The sequence below is a fragment of the Lepus europaeus genome, chromosome 22 (assembly GCF_033115175.1).
Source record: "Lepus europaeus isolate LE1 chromosome 22, mLepTim1.pri, whole genome shotgun sequence".
Taxonomy (NCBI): domain Eukaryota; kingdom Metazoa; phylum Chordata; class Mammalia; order Lagomorpha; family Leporidae; genus Lepus; species Lepus europaeus.
In genome coordinates, this window is record NC_084848.1 from 39,998,379 (window position 1) to 40,006,382 (window position 8,004).

The 8,004-nt window shown below is 48.5% G+C and overlaps 1 long non-coding RNA gene across 1 annotated transcript; it reads left to right on the forward strand.

The window, feature by feature from the left end:
* Positions 1 to 403: 403 nt before the first annotated feature.
* On the forward strand, positions 404 to 1,625 carry LOC133751316 (uncharacterized). Its single transcript, XR_009864804.1, has 3 exons — positions 404 to 448; positions 650 to 755; positions 1,447 to 1,625. It is a non-coding gene; the product is annotated as an uncharacterized LOC133751316 (long non-coding RNA).
* Positions 1,626 to 8,004: the final 6,379 nt, after the last annotated feature.

An 8,004-nucleotide genomic window follows, 5' to 3' on the forward strand; every position in this document is an offset into this window, starting at 1 on the left:
CAAACTCTTTAAATCGGAGCATAGTCGTGTGTTGATTTTCTTGCTAAATTTTTTCCTCTGATTACACATCTTTCCTCTTTGTAATGCATTTAGTCACATTCACAGAAGACCTTCAACAGAAACTTTTAACTTTTTCTTCAAATAAAGCCATACGCTTAATGTTCTCATCCTTCTTCCAGACAATTAAACATTTTCAAATACTTGAGTTATTTGTTGGAAAGCACTGTCCTGCTTCCCAAGTGATCACTCTGGCAGAGAGGAAAAACAAGAACAGCCGTAATTGTTTCAAGACACGGTTGTCTTCTTGCCCAAGAATTTCCGGCATCTTTTTACTTTTTTTTTTTTTTTGAGTCTTGCATTATATAAATTTTCAAACCAAAAACATAAAATCAGAATAATGGATGGACAAGGTTACAGAGGGGGACGATAAAACTGAAAATGAAATGCGGTGAGCAAAGAGTCAAAAGAGGACTGGATGGAAAACGCCTGTTGGGATCCCAGGGTTGTATCTGAAGACCTTGTGGGTTTCTAGCCCAGACTAACCCCTTCTCCCTCTCTAACCACTCATCTTTTCAGATGTAATTCCTTACTCCTTTCTGCTCCAGTTTCTCTTTCCCTGATGTTTTCGATCTTATATTGATATCCACAGATCTAAAGGTAACTTCACTTGAATTAAGGAGGAAACATCATACCTGACTTGGTATGAACATTCTGAGATCGAATCTTCTACCGGGCTAAACTACTCAAGCTTCAAGGTAACAAGTCCCATGAGAAAGTGCAAACTCCCTGCACACACAGAACCAAGGATTAGACTGGAGCCCTTGGGAAGGGTCTCACCTTGGCCCCCTCATCAAATGGCAGGGCACTGAGACAGAGAGGGGAAGCCCCTCCCTCCTCCTGTCCTGTCTCGTGGCCCATGGGCACAGACCTCAGTCTGACCCCATGCCTGCCCCATGTCTGAGCTTTCTGAGACATAGACAGGTTCAGCCCAGACTCAATGTGCTTATGATACCAATAGAGAACAGCAAGACCTTGGTGATCTTCACCATCAGAAGTAGATGGGAGAGCAACCTGCACAGCTCTGAGTGCTCTGCCAGTTGAGGCCCATCACCGGAGGGGTAGGAGAGCCAAGGCCATTTCCCATACTGCTCTCCACTCGTGTCCCTTCCAGATCAGCCTGCCAGGCACCAGGAGCTTCTGAATGACACAACCAGGCCGCGTGAGCTTTGTGTTGCCTTGAATGCAATGATGCAAACTAGATCTACATGTCGGCATGTCCCCTTTTCATATGTATCAGTAGATTCAAAACTGAAAATGTGCTGACTTTTTTGAAGGAAGTTCCTGCTGGGGTCGGCGCTGTGGCGTAGCGGGTAAAGCCACTGTCTACAGTGCCAACATCCCATATGGGTGCCAGTTCAAGTCCTGGCTGCTCCACTTCCCATCCAGCTCTCTGCTATGGCCTGGGAAAGCAGTGGAAGATGGCCCAAGTCCTTGGGCCCCTGTATCCACATGGAGACCCGGAAGAAGCTCCTGACTCCTGACTTCGGATCAGCGCAGCTCCGGCCGTTGCAGCCAACTGGGGAGTGAACCAGCAGATGGAAGACCTCTCTCTCTCCGCCTCTGCCTCTGCCTCTCTGTAACTCTGTCTTTCAGATAAATAAACAAAATTTTAAAAAGGAAAAAAATTCTTGCTGACAAAAGTCCCAAGTTGTTTTGTGGGAAAACTTGTCTGCTGGGGGGGGGGGGGCAAAAACACCATTCACAAATATGTCCCCTCTACCAGATATTATTTTTATAAAGATTTATTTATTTATTTATTTATTTGAAGGAAAGAGTGACGATGAGACAGAGAGAGAGTGAGCGAGCGAGAGAAAGAATCAATCTCCCATCTGCTCATTCACTCCCCAAATGGCCACAATGGCCAGGACTGGGCCAGGCTGAATCCAGGAGCTTGGAACTCTATCCTGGTGTCCCACTTGGGAGGCAGGGGCCCAAGTACTGGGCTATCCTCTGCTGTTTTCCAGGCGCATTAATAAGGAACTAGATCTGAAGCAAAGCAGCCGAAAGTCGAGCCGGCACTCAGATGAAATGGCAGCATCACAAACAGCAGTTTAACCACCAAGCCAGAACATCTACCAGATATTCTAATTGGAGCTTTGCAATGTCCTATCATGTAACGTATGACCCCATACAATCCTCACAATATCCTATGGCGTATATACTATTACTGTACCCACTTCACAGATGAGCAAAGCGAGGCTTGAGTTAACCAGTAACTGGATTTCTGGATTCCTGCAGTGCAGTGCAATGATGACAGCACTAACGGCGAGGTCAGTGTGTGACTGTGTGGTGCTGTTCTTTAGTCCTCCAGAAGGTTCCTGGAGGCTGCAAAGCCATGAGAGAGTTTCAGACGCTGCACGCCAGGCAGGAAGATAGCGCCAGGAAAGGCTGTCCACTGCAGCAGGGAAGTAATTCTTGGCTCACTCATGTCGGTCCTTCCAGTGCCCAGAAAGAGAGAGGACATTAGTTCCAAGGGGGTGCAGACACCAGGCAGGTATTTGCAATATGAATTTGCTCAGGAAATAAGACAAAAATCTACCTATTGAGTGTAAGAGGAGCACTTGGGACCCTGGGCCAAAGCTCCCTGATGAGCATGGAGATCCAAGTCCAGAGCCAGACCCGGGCCTCTGACCCCTGGACAGAGTCCTCGGCAAGCTCTCTGCTCTGCAGCCCTGGCCTGCACCTGCAGACAGGGGTGCTCTGGTCAAGGGGGTTCTCACTCTGGGAGGTCTGAGATGGGAGCAGGAACGCTAACTAGGAAAAGACAGCCCATCTAGGAAAGGGAACCTGCAGGCACAGTAGCTGACAGGTGCACAGCATCTTTGTCCTGTTTAGAAAAAAGGTACCCCTCCTCCCCAGTGGAACATAGCCCTGAGCAACCTAACGCGTGGAAAGCAGGCAAGGTTCTGATCTTCCTTTTCCTCCATCTGGGACCCTTGGGCACTCAACGGCGTTTAAACCATGCCCAGCAGACCCAAGGCACAGTGGTTTTACCAAATGAGAAGGTTTGCTCTGAAAACATCTAGAATTTCGGGCAAGGGGAGGGATTCCCTTTCCCCTAAGCCTCCTCCTCAAACCCTGTGATAAACAGAATTAAAAAAAAAAAAAAAAAAGAATCTGGATCAACAGCTACTCCACAGATTTTTTTTTTTTTTTTTTTTTGCCCCTCCGGGAAAGGACTTGGCAATATGAGTTCAAGCTAAGGAAGCAGAGAGTCCAGAATAAGTGCTTTGGCAAAAACACCAGCATTTTGTGACTTTCTTTTCCTACTGAAGTTGTGCTCCTTCTCTGTTTGCTTCCAGGCCTTCCCAGCAGGGTTTTCATGATCTAAGGGCAAGTGGAAGAAGATAAGTTGGACAGACGCACAATTCGGAGGTCACGTCTTCTGCTAGAAGCAACATCTGGTTCGATAGGGTCCCTCCGCCCTTGGAGACTCGGTGGCTGTGAACATGGGCTGGCTGCTTGGCTTGCTTCGCAGCTGTGAGGCTGCAGCCCAAGTCACTTCGGGGATCAGTTGCAGCTGTGTGACGCATGACTGATCCCTCCCCATCCTCCCCTGCCTGTTCACTTGAGGCAAAAGAACCAGGGCAAGACTGGGGCAAAGATGGGGTGGTGGCAGCACTCTGGCCCTGGGCCCTTGGAAGCCCTCGGACTGGCTGTGCGGGGACTGGTGCTCTGTACTGAGGTTCTATTTGGGGAGGAGGTTGATCCCTTCTGTTGAGCACGCCTTGGGGTGGGGTGAGAGGGGATGAGTTTCCACTCACAGGGAAGAAGAAGAGAAACTTGCAGAGTGGGGGCTTTTCTATCGGTGACGCCTGAAGATAAAAATGAAGGTTAGGGGCAGCGCTGTGGCACAACGGGTTAAGTCGCCGCCTGCAGTGCCGGCATCCCATAAGGGCTCTGGTTCAAGTCTCAGCTGTTCCAGTTCTGATCCAGCTCTCTGCTGTAGCCTGGGAAAGCAGCAGAGGATGGCCCAAGTCCTTGGGTCCCTGAATTCACTTGGGAGACCCAGAAGAAGCTCCTGGCTCCTGGCTTCCAATCGGCACAGCTCCAGGCATTGCGGCCAATTGGGAAGTGAACCAGAGGATGGAAGACCTCTCTCTGCCTCTGCCTCTCCTTCTCTTTCTCTCCCTCTCCCTCTTTTTCTGTGTAACTCTGACTTCAAATAAATAAATAAATCATTTTTTAAATGTAGGAAGGCTCCTGTAGAGCTATTTGTGAGAAAGGGGAGGGAAACAGGCCCTTAGGAGTCCAGAAATACCTTTGAATTGATAGGATTCAGATCTGGTAATTCTTTGAAAATAATCTGGTCATTTTCCAAATTGATTGAAGAAACTGTAGAAAAAGAAAGAAAAAAATACATGAGAGCATGTAGAAGTTCATGGCCAGGACTGGCCTTGCACTGCTAATGACATTGGCGTCCCACATAAGTCCCTGATGGAGTCCTGGGTGCTCTGCTCCCAACCCCACTCCCTACTAATGACATTGGCGTCCCATATAAGTCCCTGATGGGGTCCTGGGTGCTCTGCTCCCAACCCCACTCCCTACTAATGACATTGGCGTCCCATATAAGTCCCTGATGGGGTCCTGGGTGCTCTGCTCCCAACCCCACTCCTACTAATGACATTGGCGTCCCATATAAGTCCCTGATGGAGTCCTGGGTGCTCTGCTCCCAACCCCACTCCTGCTAATGACATTGGCGTCCCATATAAGTCCCTGATGGAGTCCTGGGTGCTCTGCTCCCAACCCCACTCCTACTAATGACATTGGCGTCCCATATAAGTCCCTGATGGAGTCCTGGGTGCTCTGCTCCCAACCCCACTCCCTACTAATGACATTGGCGTCCCATATAAGTCCCTGATGGAGTCCTGGGTGCTCTGCTCCCAACCCCACTCCTACTAATGACATTGGCGTCCCATATAAGTCCCTGATGGAGTCCTGGGTGCTCTGCTCCCAACCCCACTCCCTACTAATGACATTGGCGTCCCATATAAGTCCCTGATGGGGTCCTGGGTGCTCTGCTCCCAACCCCACTCCCTACTAATGACATTGGCGTCCCATATAAGTCCCTGATGGAGTCCTGGGTGCTCTGCTCCCAACCCCACTCCCTACTAATGACATTGGCGTCCCATATAAGTCCCTGATGGGGTCCTGGGTGCTCTGCTCCCAACCCCACTCCCTACTAATGACATTGGCGTCCCATATAAGTCCCTGATGGGGTCCTGGGTGCTCTCTCCCAACCCCACTCCTACTAATGACATTGGCGTCCCATATAAGTCCCTGATGGAGTCCTGGGTGCTCTGCTCCCAACCCCACTCCTACTAATGACATTGGCGTCCCATATAAGTCCCAGATGGAGTCCTGGGTGCTCTGCTCCCAACCCCACTCCCTACTAATGCACCTGGGACGTCAGTGGAAGATGCCTCAAGTGCTTGGGCCCCAGCACCCATGAGGGAGACCAGGATGGAATTCCTGACTCCTGGCTTCTGCCTGGCCTACACATGGCTGTTGCAACCATTTGGGGAGTGAACCCCAGAGACAGACAGACAGATCTTCCATCAGCTGGTTCACTCCCTAAATAGCAGCAATGGCCAGAGCTGAACTGATCTAAAGCCAGGAGCCAAGAGTTTCTTCCAGGTCTCCCACATGAGTGCAGAAGCCCTAGGACTTGAGCATCTTCTACTGCTTTCCCAGTAACTTCAGCAGGGAGCTGGGTCAGAGTGGAGCAGCCAGGACTCGAACTGGCTCCCATATGGGATGCCGGCACCACAAGTGGTGGCTTTACCTGCCATGCCAGAATATCAGCCCTGCTGTGTCAATTTTCTAGATCACTTTATTATAATTCAGGTTCAAGTAATACTGAAGAGATATTTCAACAGAGGAAACAAACTCAGAAAACAAAAACAAAACAAAAGGCTGTATTCTGACAATAAGGGAGAAGATAGTAAATTACAAGGTTTAGATAGCCTAGAGACTAGAAGGATAGTGATGCCAATAGTGCTAATATGGATGCAAGGGGACTTAGAGGTTGCTTAGCTCCTGGATATTCCAAGTATGGCCCAGCAGCCAGCAGCACTGGCACCAGCACCTGGGATCTTGTTAGAAATACAGAGTATACGGGCCCAGCACTGTGGCGCAGCAGGTTAACACCCTGGCCTGCAGTGCCGGCATCCCATATGGGTGCCAGTTCAAGTTCTGGTTGCTCCACTTCCCATCCAGCTCTCTGCTATGACCTGGAAAAGCAGTAGAAGATAGCCCAAGTCCTTGGGTCCCTGCACTCACTTGGGAGACCTGGAAGAAGCACCTGGTTCCTGGCTTCAGATTGGTGCAGCTCCGGCCATTGCAGCCATCTGGGGAGTTAACCAGCAGATGGAAGACCTCTCTCTCTCTCTCTCTCTCTCTCTCTCTCTCTCTCTCTCTCCCACTCCTCTCTATTTTTAACTCTGACTTTCAAATAAATAAATCAATCTTAAAAAAAAAAAAGAAATCCAGAGTGTTGGGGCTGGCACTGCGGTGTAGTAGGCTAAGCCTCCGCCTGCAGCACCAGTATTCCTTATGGGCACTTGTTTGTGCCCCGGCTGCTCCTCTTATGATCCAGCTCTCTGCTTATGGCCTGAGAAAACACTGGAAGTCCGCCCAAGTGCTTGGGCCCCTGCACCTATTTTGGGACTAGGAGGAAGCTCCTAGCTTCAGATCAGCTCAGTTCCATCTATTATGGCCATTTGGGGAGTGAACCAACGATGGAAGACCTTTCTCTCTGTCTCTCCCTATCTCTCTGTCTGTAATTCTGCCCTCAAATAAATAAATAAACTACTTTTTTAAAAAAAGAAGAAAGAAATGCAGTGTCTCATCCTCCACACCAGACCTACTGAATCAGCAACTGTCTTTTAAAAGGGCTTTCAAATAGTTAGGATGTCAGTTAAGAATAATCATTGGCTTAGTACAATGCCTGAGCCTAATCAAAGTCTGGCCATAGTCACACAACTAAATAATGGAGACCTTGTTTCTGGCTCTTTCTACTAACTCAAAATTTATCTTATTCAACTAATAATAGATAATATTTATCAATGACTCTGTGCCAGGCATTATTCTAATTGCTTGACATTTAATTCTTACAATAACTATTTTTGTATTACAGGTTTGTAGACTTAAAAAAAAAATTGACTGTTAAGAAATGTAACAAAGGCCACATAGTTAGTAACTGGCAGCACTGAGATTGAGCCTTGAAATGTGCACCTCCACAGCTTGTGTTCTTTGTTCTTAGCCAGCAAACTGAACTGGATGGATGGATGGATGGATGGATGAAGGGATGGAGGGATGGAGGGATGAGTGGAAGGGTGGGTGGATGGATGGATGGATGGGTGGATGGATGGATGGGTGGGTGGATAGATGGATGGATGGAAGGGTGGATGGGTGGGTGGATGGATGGATGGGTGGGTGGATAGATGGATGGGTGGGTGGATGGATGGATGGATGGATGGAAGGGTGGACAGACTGTTTTCCATATATTGGTCCAGCTGAACTGACAAGTATCATGTTTAAGTATGTTAGGAACCTACTCACATATGCTAAGGACAGACTGCATTAGCAAGATGGATTTGAGCTTGTTTTGTTCAAAGAGGTTTAGTTCCAATGTCCACAGCTGCTCTGAATCAACCACTACACCAGACCTGCAAAAGAAAACAGTACAAGGCATTCAGATCTGGCTGAAGAGCCCATGAGAGTATAGCAGGCATGGAAAGCCAAGATATCATGGAAAAAAAAAAAAAAGAGACCTAAATGAATGATCTCTGTGAGTGAGATCCCAGTGGAAAGAACGGGGCCTTCAAAGAAGGAGGTACCCTTCTCCGAAGGGAGGAGGGAACCTCCACTTTGACTATGACCCTATCGGAACAATATCAAAGTCAGCGAACTCTAAAAGCTTCCATAGCCCTGGCAACTCAT